This window comes from Anomaloglossus baeobatrachus, chromosome 11, assembly GCF_048569485.1.
Source record: "Anomaloglossus baeobatrachus isolate aAnoBae1 chromosome 11, aAnoBae1.hap1, whole genome shotgun sequence".
NCBI lineage: Eukaryota > Metazoa > Chordata > Amphibia > Anura > Aromobatidae > Anomaloglossus > Anomaloglossus baeobatrachus.
In genome coordinates this window covers 24,229,589-24,242,644 of record NC_134363.1, presented here as the reverse complement: position 1 = coordinate 24,242,644, position 13,056 = coordinate 24,229,589, and the positions used below count along the sequence as shown (strand labels likewise).

At 38.4% G+C, this 13,056-nt stretch overlaps 1 pseudogene; it reads left to right on the top strand.

The window, feature by feature from the left end:
• Positions 1–800: 800 nt before the first annotated feature.
• LOC142255737 (formyl peptide receptor 2-like) lies at positions 801–8,101 on the top strand (annotated as a pseudogene).
• The last annotated feature ends 4,955 nt before the right edge of the window (positions 8,102–13,056 follow it).

Here is a 13,056-nt window from a genome sequence, read left to right as displayed (position 1 = left end):
TGGAGAGGATTGTGCAGACAGATTCCCTTTCGGGCGTCTCCAGGTAGATATTGAGCTGATGGGTTTGGGTGTTATGTCTCGTGTGATGAGTGATAATGATATAACTGTAGTAAGTCATTCCGCAGCAGAACATGCCGTCTTTATCAGCGGTGGATCCAACTCTCCTTGGAGACATATTTGTGGCACATGATATAGGTAGATTTGTGGCAAATTGTCCCTGCACTGCCATATAAAATAATAAAATATCAATTAATTAATATCTATATCTTCCTTATTTTGCCCAATGGTAATATTTCTGGATGCTGTCATACAGTGTGCCATTCTTCTTCCTCCGGCCGGCTTTATAATTTCCCCCATAATGCTGTATAAGGTGGAGATAAATGTGATCTATGTAACACAATACTTCCCAGTCGTCGTCCTCTGCCGTTTCCAGCGCTGCTCCAGTCTACTCCACCATCATGTGACCGCAGTTCTGTCCTGCCGGATCACTCAGTGTCTTCTGTGTAGATCACTTTTCACTAAAGGTCACTTTTCAGTGTTAGTCTATGAGACTCAGAATGAGACAAGGAAAACTGGAAACAGCAAAAGACAGAGACTGGTCAGTAATGTAATATAATCTCTACACACATTACTGATTGCTGACAGAGGGGACAAGGAAAAAACAATATTGAAATACTGCAGTGGTTCTTTGATAAAATGACACACTTTTTTTGCACAGACACAATGATTACATGATTGTCTGTATAATTATTATTATTATTATTATTATTATTTATTTTTCTTGTAGGTAAATCTTCAGAATGGACTATTATTATGATTATGATGATTACAATTGGACCACATCTAATAGAACTCAGGACTTCTACAACCGGTAAGTTTATTTTCCTAATTCTTCATTTCTCTGAGATATCAGTGCAGACTCCATTCACATCTATATCCGAGCCTCTGCCCCGATTACATCAATATTCACAGGGATAAATCAGCTCCACCTGCTGCGCCATTATTCCCACCACAATGATGGAAACTCAGGATAACCCATCATTCCCCTCTCTACATATCAGTGTCGTCCGTCAGGAGTCAGTGGTGTCTGTGGAGCAGAGGATTCGGCTGAGTATTGTGACTCCTGTATAATAATTGCATATTTTTCTGCATCAAAAACGCAACAACTTACAGTTCCAGTGTTTGGGTTTTTTTCGGCATAAACTGACCTGTGTTACAAATTTTAAAACCGTGGGTCTTCCTCCACCTTTCTTATTCTATTTGTTAGGTTTGTAGGAGACCTCCCTATCTTCCTATTTCACCCTTTACACTTGTGCACATGTTTTACGTTTACTCAAGTTTGGATTTTGCCTGCACTCTTTCCTTTTTTTGGCTACTTGTGTGTACCTATCTCCTCTCTGGTTCCTTATGACCAATGAGAAATGGTTTGACGGCCATTCAGGGACCCAGGTCAAAACTGTGTCCCTAGCTACACAACTAGAAAACAATTTTAGTCTATATAGTAAACATTTAGGCATGGATGTAGCTTTGGTTGTTTAGTCTTCATGTCTCCTTTTATATGTTTGTGTCTTTATATGTGCATAACAGCATTATTCTATATGGAGGACTATGGGGTCTGCATTATTTTTTTATGGAGAATTATGGAGTGTTCATATTAAAAATTGAAGACTATGGGATGCATTATTTTAGATGTAGGACTATGGGGTGTGAATTATAGTTTATGGAGGAATATGTGGGTGCTTTATATTATATGGAGGACTAGGGGTGTGTATTATACTTCATGGATGACTATGAAGGGTGCATTATATTATATGGAGGACTATCAGGTGCATTTTATTATATGGAGAAATATGGGGTCTGCATTAATTTTTATGGAGAATTATGGGGTGTGCATAATGTACATGGAAGACTATGGAGATTAATTATTTTATAGGGAGGACTATGAGTTGTGCATTATTTTATATTGCGATACATTATAAAGTTTAGAGGACTATGGATTGGGAATTTTACTATATGGAAAATTATAAGGTTGTGCATTATATGATATGGAAGACGTTTGTTTTGCCCTGCTTCTTTGAGGGTGGAGGGACCAGCAACTAACACATCCGCATAGGGCATTGTTATGAAGGTCATCCGAGTGGGTGCTGGTGTGGAGCTCCCTCTGAAGGCCAGGAATGGTAATGAAGCTGAGTTTGAATCTGTGATTCACACAGGTGATGAAATTAATTGGGAATCCAGAAAATCATATTGCAGAGCAGCCTAGTCTATTTAGGAGAGCATTTCGTGCTTGGCAGCCGCCGGTGATAAATGTTTTCTGTCTGCTTCTGAAGATGGATGGGAGTTTTCCTTTCTGTTCCTCTCATTTATTCGGTGCCTACATCTCCTCCAGGTAAATTTACTGTTTCTGGGCTTAATTGCTGGATTTGCACTTAAGAGTTTTTCTGCTTATTCAATTTGGTCCTGTGTTTGGTTTCTTGTATGTGAGGATCTGTCTTTCTATTTTTGTGAGCAGGGTAGTTCCTCCAGCAAAAAAAGGGAGCTGGCTCTCTGTTCATGATTGGAGTATTTGCACTTTAGAAAATTATTTGTTCTGTGATTTTGTTTCTTCACATTATAGCTGCAGTTCTTTCTAAAGTGTCTGGCACAAGAGTACCTGATATAGTGGGGGAGAGACCCAGTGGTCTCAGATCTTTTTTCCTATCAGGAGATTGGTATTTTTTGCAGGGTTTTTTGCTGGCCGCAGTCAGTTATCTCAGTTATCTGTCCCGTCCTGTTTTATCTAGTAAGTCGGGTCTCACCTTTGCTTATATATATTTTCTATCTGGGTATTGTGTGTTCTTACATCACCATCATCTACATGTTGGGGGCTATTGCTTTGGGGACTGCTCCGAGGCAAGTTAGGATTCCTCATTTCTATCTTTGAGGTGTAGCTAGTTTCTCCGGCAGTGATGAAGTGTCTAAGTGTGTTAGGAACATCCCACTGCTACTTCTAGTGTTGTCCAATAGATAGGGAATTGCAGGCAGCTTAGTTTCCAACTACTCTTGTGGTTTTTTTTCCCTGATTAATGGGATTTTTTGTGATTGTCCACAGTTATCAGATCATAACAGGGCACGCCTGAACTACCACAGCGGTAATGGTAGTATGGCTAATTTTCTGTAGATCCTATCACTCGTCCATTTTTCTATGGACATCTATTATATATAGTTGTGAGAAATAGTATTAACTCTGATAGCAATAAGAATATTCCTTTTACATATTATGTGCATTATACCTTACATGGATTTTCCTCATGTTTACCTACATTTGTGAGACAGAGTAATATACATTAAACTGTTGTTAAATCTGCACATGCACTATAATTTTCTCTCAATTTAACCTTTTTGATAGCACATATTTGTATAAACCATATATATCTTAGAGGGATGGGCAATATGTATTATACTACAGTTGGTTCAGATATTTACTTTATTTTTCCTATGAGAGACTACCTTTTGCCTCCTTGTATCTAACTGTATGATCAATATTTATCATTGACACAAGGAATGTGACACTTGTAGCCCATGTCCTGGATACGTCTGTGTGTGGTGGCTCTGGAAGCACTGACTCCAGCAGCAGCCCACTGCTAGTAAATGGTTTTTTCTTAAAAATCCTGTCAAGGCTGTGGTTATCCCAGTTGTTTATGCACCTTTTCTGCCACACTATTTAGCTTCTTTAGCAATGACCTTTTGTAGCTTACCCTCCTTGTGGAGTGTGTCAATGACAACTTTCTTGAAATCTGTCAAGTCAGCAGTGTTCCCCATGATTCTGTTGCCTACTGAACCAGACTAAGGGACCGTTTTAAATGCTTTGGAAGCCTTTGCATGTGTTTTGTGGTAATTATTCTAATTTTTGGAGAAAATTACTTTTGAGCTTTCATTGTCTGTAAGCCATAATCATCATCATTAACAAAAAATAAACACATGAATTAGATCCCACTGTGTGTAATGACTTCTTTAAAATAACACATGAAATAGATCCATCTGTGGGTAATTACTCTATATAATATATAATAAACAAATAAAATAGATTCTTCTTTGTGTAATGACTCTATATAATATATAATACACACATGAAATAAATCCCTCTGTGTGTAATAACTCTGTATAATATATAATACACACGTGAAATAGATTCCTCTGTGTGTCTGTGTGTAATGACTTTTTATAATAATTAATAAACACATGAAATAGATCCCTCTGTGTAATGACTCTATATAATATATAATAAACACGTGACATAGATCCCTCTTTGTGTAATGACTCTATATAATATATAATAAATACATGGAATAGATCCCTCTGTGTGTAATGACTCTATATAATATATACTAAATACATAAAGTAGATTCCTCTATGTGTAATGACTTTATATAATATATAATAAATACATGAAATAGATCCCTCTGTGTGTAATGACTCTATACAATATATAATGAACACGTGAAATAGATCCCTCTGTGTGTAATGACTCTATATAATGAACACGTGAAATAGATCCCTCTTTGTGTAATGACTCTATATAATTACACATGAAATAGATCCCACTGTGTGTAATGACTTCTTTAAAATAACACATGAAATAGATCCATCTGTGGGTAATTACTCTATATAATATATAATAAACAAATAAAATAGATTCTTCTGTGTGTAATGACTCTATATAATATATAATACACACATGAAATAAATCCCTCTGTGTGTAATAACTCTGTATAATATATAATACACACGTGAAATAGATTCCTCTGTGTGTCTGTGTGTAATGACTTTTTATAATAATTAATAAACACATGAAATAGATCCCTCTGTGTGTAATGACTCTATACAATATATAATGAACACGTGAAATAGATCCCTCTGTGTGTAATGACTCTATATAATATATAATGAACACGTGAAATAGATCCCTCTTTGTGTAATGACTCTATATAATTACACATGAAATAGATCCCTCTGTGTGTAATGACTCTATATAATATATAATAAACAGATGAAATAGATTCCTCTGTGTGTAATGACTCTATATAATATATAATAAACATGTGAAATAGATCCCTCTGTGTGTAATGACTCTATATAATACATACGTGAAATAGATCCCTCTGTGTGTAATGACTCTATATAATATATAATAATACGTGAAATAGATCCCTCTGTGTTTAATGACTCTATATAATATATAATAATCCGTGAAATAGATCCCTCTGTGTGTAATGACTCTATATAATATATGCGTTTAACTTTTTGTATTGAATAACTGAAATAAATTAACTTTTTGATAATATTCAAATTTATTGAGATGCACTTGTAACTAACTCTTGGGTGTCTAAATATTCCGGTAATTCTTTATCATTGTGGTATTCTTCCTTTTTAACAAATATGTCTTTTTTATGAATTTTTAATAATAATATAATATTTTAATCTTTATCACTTGGCTTTGATTTTTGTGGGAGCTGATGTTGTTTTCCTGCAATTGGATAATTATTGAATATGGAATCTTGATTGGTAGGATATATTCCCTTTATTTATAAGGACATTTGTATGTATACTGTCTGACTTGCGCAGCCGCAGATTAGTGATCATGACGCAACCGCCATATCACACACTCACACGTCTGAGCTAACTGCGTTGTATATCTGAGTATGGGCGCATGTATTACACACCTGGTTGAGTTCATGTCTTTGTTATTTGTACATATAAGAAGTGTTCTCTGACCACAGCCTTCTTTTTACCCTTCATAAAGCCTCACTGCAGGTGGCGACCTACGTAGGATGATCCTCCCCATTATTTCCTCCAGGTTCTGGCTCAGACCTCTTCTGCCTTTGTTCGGTGCGTTGCCCCCTCTATGTCTTTCTTCCATATTGTGGTCGCACTCTTCTAGACTTTGTATATTCATTTATTGCTTTACATTTTGTTGTACTTGTCCTTCTATCTCTCCTATTTATTGCTCAACTATTGCTACGATAATTTTGTTGCTGCGCCACCCATATATTCAACTCCAAGAGGTGGAAGCTGATAGCATTTTCCTATGTTTGTTTTTACTCCTATTATTGAGTGATTTCTTCCTAATCCATGTGTTACCACACTTTATACCTATCACTAGGGATGATCGAATACCTCAAATATTCGGCTTCGCGAATATTTGCCGAATAAGTCGCCACTATTCGACTGTTCGCGAATATTTGATGTGCAATGTAAGTCTATGAGAAACCCGAATAACAACTATTCGTAAAGATTCGGGTATGCCATAGACTTACATTGCACATCAAATATTCGCATAGAGGCCACCTATTTGTTGGATATTCGCGAAGCTGAATATTTCAGGTATTCGATCATCCCTGCCTATCATCTTTATGGCTGCACACAGATACTGATGATAACTTTCTGATCTGTGAGGTTATACTGTATTTAGACACTTTTTTATTGTAGTAACCTCCTTCCACACAAGTGTTTTACATTCCCTCCTTTATTATAACATCTACAGTATATTGTGGTTGAATTATATTTTATTGTCATTTTCATACTGAATAGTCATTGTAAATAAGCATTCTCTACATCACTTATTTTATATGTAAGCCTTTACTGGTTTATTGAGGATTCGGGTTATTATGGGTATCATGGGGCAGGGCTGCCGGCTGCTTCAGCATCGCTGTACCTTGTATCACGTCTGCAGTCACAGCACAGCCGCACATTACAGATTGTGATCAGACCGTAAGGGATTGTGATGACACTACAGTGCGGCTGAGGCACCAGGAGGACGTGCAGCACTGAGCAGTTACTAAAGACCGGCCGGGGGGCATCTCCCTTTCTACCACCCCTCTCCCTGGGTGAGGCCACCCCGGCAAGCCAGACATTTACGAAAACATAAATTGTTAACTTTCCTAATGTCTACCCTATCCTGTCTCCTCAGGTCTAACGATTACTACTTTTATTACAAAAACATTTTACCCAAGATGTCAATTACATTATTCAGCATTGTTTTTGCTCTGGGGATTATCGGTAATGGATTAGTCATCTGGATTGCCGGATTCAGGATGAAGAACACAGTCAGTGCCGTGTGGTTCCTCCACCTGTGCTGTGCGTCTCTGCCTCTGAGAATTCATGAGTGGGTTGCATATTACTCATTCGACTCATACAGCGATTTCTCAATAATTGCAAATTGCAAAGCAAACATTTTTCTCTTTAATATAAACATGACCTCCAGTGTTCTCCTCCTGACGGCCATGAGTATTGACCGCTGGGTGTCCGTCATGTGGCCATTCTGGGCCAAAGTTCATAGAACCTGTAATTTGGTGAGAATCTGTACAGCGATCATCTGGGGGCTGAGCCTCATTGTAGCGGGTGTACTGTATTACGTGTATAGATACCATGAAGGTGAGGTATATGAATGGTGTGTATTTGATTATTACATAGTTCATTATAGCTGAGAGTTACAATACACCATGCAGCTGATCAGATTCGTTATAATGTGTGTGATCCCTTTTCTCATCATCGTCACCTCTTATGTCACCATTTTCTACAAGATTAAAAAAGTAAGAGATCCCAGAGATCTCAGAGATCCTCCAGGATCATCACCGCTGTTATATCAGGTTTCTTCATCTGCTGGTTTCCATATTACATCTGGCCACTAATACCCTGGTATTATTTTTTAGATCACTTTCGATTCTATATAATACAGACTATTGTTACCACCCTGGCTTGTGTTAACAGCTGCATGAATCCAATCATTTATGTGTTTATGGGACCGGGTTTCCGACAAGGTTTCTTCAGATCCATCCCCGCCAGGGTAGAAAGAGCCTTAAGTGAACATCCTAATGACCTGTGCAGAAAGGGAGAAGATACGGGAAATACTCGCTCTACTGATGTGTAATATATATTCCTGTTATCTCGTGTATGTGACACATATTAACCCCTTGGAGTCTTGCCTATTTTTTATTTTTTCACTTTCTTTCCTTCCTCCTCTCATTCATGAACCAGAACATTTTATTTTTCATCCTCACAACCTAATGAGGGACTATTTTTTGCAGTATAAATTCTCATTTTTAAAGTCGTCCTTCCTTTAACCATATAATGTGCTGAAAAACAGGTGAAAATAATTCTTAAGTGAGGTGAAATGGTTAAAAAAAATCTGTAATTCCTCTATATTTCTTTGGGTTTTGCTTTTACTGTGTTGTTACCCGGCAGTGTGATTCCCCCGGACATTACATCCATGGTGACTACAGATGAGCGGATCGATCTACGGGGGATGGAATTAGTGTCAAATTTCCATGAATTCACTTAAATTTAACCCCTTCACGGTCTCGCCTTTTTCCTCTTTTTCACTTTTATTTTTCCCTCCTCTTCTTCCAAGAGCCATAACTTTTTAATTTTGCGTCAATACGGCCATATGAGGGCTTGTTTTATATGGGACGAGCTGTACTTTTGAATGTCTCCATTCATTTTACCATATAGTGTACTGGAAATTGGGGAAAAAAATGTGTGGAAAAAAGTGCAATTATACATTTGGTTTTTTATTATTATTTACCATGTTCACTATGTAGTAAAACTAATCAGGCAATGATTCCCCAAGTCAGTAAAAGCTCGGAGATATCAAACATGTATGGATTTTTTATAGAATTGGTGATAAAAATATAGAAATTTTCCCCCCCAAAAATAATGCGGCATTTGTCGTTAATTTCCAAGACCAGTAATGTTCTCACTTTTCGGGATCTGGGGCAGTGATTACTTATTTTATGACCACGTAGAGAAAGAGCTGTGGAGAAACAAGCGCACATAGGATTTTACCCCAATATGTAAGGGGTAGGGAGGGGGGAGTCAGAATACTCACCAAATGTAGTTGTGATAGTCACAACCACTATACACGCATGTAAAATGGATCCCAGGCTGCAGCCACCCGTAGTAGCAGATAACAGATAACACAAGAGATAGGTGTTCAGTTGCCGCGCCAAAAGATCACTTCTTGCAGATGTTCAGATTAATGTCACTTTATTATCGTACAGGTCAACGCGTTTCTGGAGCATCTGCCCCCTTCATCAGGACCACCAAGCACAGGAATTGATTAAATGTTATTCCTGTGCTTGGTGGTCCTGATGAAGGGGGCAGATGCTCCAGAAACGCGTTGACCTGTACGATAATAAAGTGACATTAATCTGAACATCTGCAAGAAGTGATCTTTTGGCGCGGCAACTGAACACCTATCTCTTGTGTTATCTGTTATCTACTTATTTTATGAGGAATATCTGATTTTTTTCACTAATATCATTTTTGAGCCAGCATTCACCTTGGATGTACCAGTACATACAAATTCATAAAGGGGTTAATGAGAACTATTCATAGTAGGAGGATAGGGGTAGTAGTCTGCTCTGCTGATAATGGAATCAAGAAATCTGGAGACTGTATTCAGGATAGGACAATGCAGTTTATTCTCTTCACGTTTCGATGCTTAAAAGCTTATTCATCAGGTTCTCCTTATCCGATCCTGAATACGAGCTCTGGATTTCTTGATTCTATTACCAACAGTGGAAACTACTACTCCTATCCTCCTACCATTTGGTTTCCATGGTGGGATTTCCCTACCAGAACGTTCTGCAGCAGATGTCATACTTTGCCTCATCAGTTGTGGGTGAAACAACCCCAATAGGTGAGCAATTAACTTACTCCTCTCCTGAATTAATCTCCGCCGGATTAGACCCTAATGCTCTTCTTGGTGTTCCCTTCTCTTAATGAGAACAATTTTACATTTTATCCGATCTCTAAATAAAGTATTAAATAATCGCAGAGAAACATTTCCCCCTCAGTCCTAGAGAAGTAGTGGACAGCCGGAGGTCTCTGACGTTGCTCCAGATACGGTATTATTTCTTATCATGTATCCATGTGATTTATAAATTCTTCCTCTGCCTTCAGTTCAGCTTTAAGTCCAGCGTCGCCCGGTGTTTCCTCTGTGACCCTTTATAGATCCTCGTGAAATTGTTCCTCTTATTTCCCAAAAAATGCAATAAGTGATGGAAATGTCCAATTTACCCCAAAATAGTATAAAAAAATTTTCAGCTCAAAGCACAAAAAACAAGGTTCACATTAAATGTTCTACAGTGTCAATTGTTCTGATCTGGAGAATCCTGTTTTCAGGTCATTTTTTGCTATATATCGATCACCGCAAAAAAAAAAAAAAATACTCCAACAAATATTGAATATTATTTCTTTTACACCACTTAGATTTTTTTTCCTTTACATTAAATGCTACAATTATTGTTGTCAGTCAAAACCAAAACTGCTTCAACAAAATAAGAAAAACCTTGTTCCACAAAAACAAGTTTCATTAATGGAAAAATAAAAAGTTCTGGCTTTTTGAAGAAGGAAAGGTAAAAACAAAAACTCAAAAACACAAAATCCAATGTTCTTGATGGAGATAACAGATGTGACAATGTCTATTATGATTAGTTTTTAATTTTACAATTTTTAAAAAGGAAAAAGGTGACATTTTAATTTAATATTTAAAATAAAAATTGTTTATTTTTATTCCTTTAAATTTAGATTTCGCTAGATAATGTGACCCTGTGATGACTTATTCTTTGCACTGCGGTCACATAGTATTACAGGATATTGGAGAAATCTCGGCCTCTTCTGAAGATCAAACAGCGACTGATCCTCTCAGGAGAAGCAATATGGCAGCGATGGTGAGTGACATCCCATAATCATGTCACCTGGGAAGATTCACTGCACTAAATGCCAAAGTCACACACTCATATTTGTATATGAAATATATATATATATATATATATATATATATATATATATATATATATATATATATATATATATACTGGTATATAAATATATGATAACTAAAATATTTATGGATATAGCATTCTGTATAAAGTTGTGTTTCTTCTAGAGGTAATACCATCTCAGACATTTATACATTATTCACAGGACGGGGGACCCCAAATTCCAGTGTAGATGTTGGTCCGGAGGTCAGATGTATCCGGCACCATGAGAATATGACATTACCTACCGTATTTTTCGGACCATAAGACGCACTTTTTTCCCCCCAAATGTTGGGGGAAAGTGGAGGGTGCATCTTATGGTCTGAATGTGGCTGCGGGGAATGAGGGTGCTGCGGTACAGCGGGTCATCGGGGACATGAGCAGGCTGTAGCAGCCTGCCGTGACCACGTGGACCCGCTCATTTAATATGCACGCCCATCCCCCGCCCATCATCCCTCAGCGCTGAAGCAGGCACTGACAGGTGGGTGGGATGATGGGCGGGGGATAAACAGCCAGCCCGCATGATCACCCCTGGCAACCATGGCCTGTAGTGATCATGTGCGGCTGTATTCACTGCTCCCCATGCATCATCATCAGCGCGGGGTGCAGTGAATCAGTGTACAGTACTCACTGTTCCCCTGCAGCATCGTTCGTTCTCCCATCTGTGTCAGCGGCAGCGCCGCTGAGTGGAGCCATCCCCTTTACCTTGCTGTATTGCGATCATCGCCTGTGCCGTCGGCTGGGTGGAGACTAGCGGCGCGCACAGCGATGACGTCATTGCTGTGCGCACGTGTCCACATGCCGCCGCCCGCCCGGCACAGACACAGGAGATGATCGCAATGCAGCAGGGTAACGGGGACGGCTCCTCTCAGCGGCGCTGCCGCTGACACAGATGGGAGGACAAGTGATGCTGCAGAAGAACGGGGACAGCACCACTCAGCGGCGCTGCTGCTGACACAGACCGGAGGACGAGCGATGCTGCAGGGAGTGAGGTGAGCTGAGGTGAGTATGAACGTTTATTTTTTTTTTATGTGCCACAGGATGCGGCCATACACCAGGATGGGGGTATAATATGAGCAGGATGGGGAAATCTGAGCAGGATGGGGTCATCTGAGCAGGATGGGGTCATCTGAGCAGGATGGGGTCATCTGAGCAGGATAGGGTCATACGAGCAGGATGGGGTCATACGAGCAGGATGGGGTCATACGAGCAGGATGGGGGTCATACGAGCAGGATGGGGTCATCTGAGGAGGATGGGGTCATATCAGCAGGATGGGCGCATATGCCATGATGGGTTATATAGCAGGATGCGGTTATATGCCAGTATATAGCAGGATGCGGCCATATGGCAGGATGACGGTATATAGCAGGACGAGGGACATATACTGTATATATAAGGCAGGAGGATCATTACCAGGATGCGGAACCTTAGCAGAGAATTTGGGGACATTACCCCCATAACCGTGTAGGCAGCAGATCCTCGCCCCATAACAGTGTGTCATGACCACATTTTTTGCTTAAAATTTTATTTTCCTATTTTCCTCCTCTAAAACCAGGGTGCGTCTTATAGTCCGGTGCATCTTATAGTCCGAAAAATACGGTATATATGTTACATGCTTTTTTGCTCTCGTGTTATAATGTTCTACCATATATAATCTTATATCTTTGTAACCGGAAATGTATTTCATAAACTTCAAAAAGAATATTATGAGTAAATGTATTAAATGTATAAATAAGTTGCAATTATAAAAATATAATAATAAAGAAAAGTCAACAATAAAAAGTCATAGTGAATATCAAAGTCGACTTTATAACCTGACAATGTACAAATTCTAAATATTTTTTTATGTAATATCCAGTCTACATTATGTACTGATGGATGTGATAATTAATACAAATAAATAGATTAAGCTAACTTTGAATTCTTCTGTTCACATGAATTTTACCTAGAAATTTAATTAGTTGACAGTTTATTCTCTGAGAGTGTAATGTCTTTTATTATCCCATAAACAAAGAAAATTCAAGTGGCGCTCATCAATGCAAGAGAATATTCTTTATTTCTCAAATGCTAAACTCCATCAGATGATAGGTGTTTCGCTACACAATGAGCTTCATCAGGTTCCCACCAGAGCAACTTCCTTAACCTACAAATACATCAGTGTAACAAGCCATTTCCATAATACATTAATAGACATATCAAATTATGATGAATTCTCTTCCCCTGATGAAGCATTTTTACTACAATCACAAGATG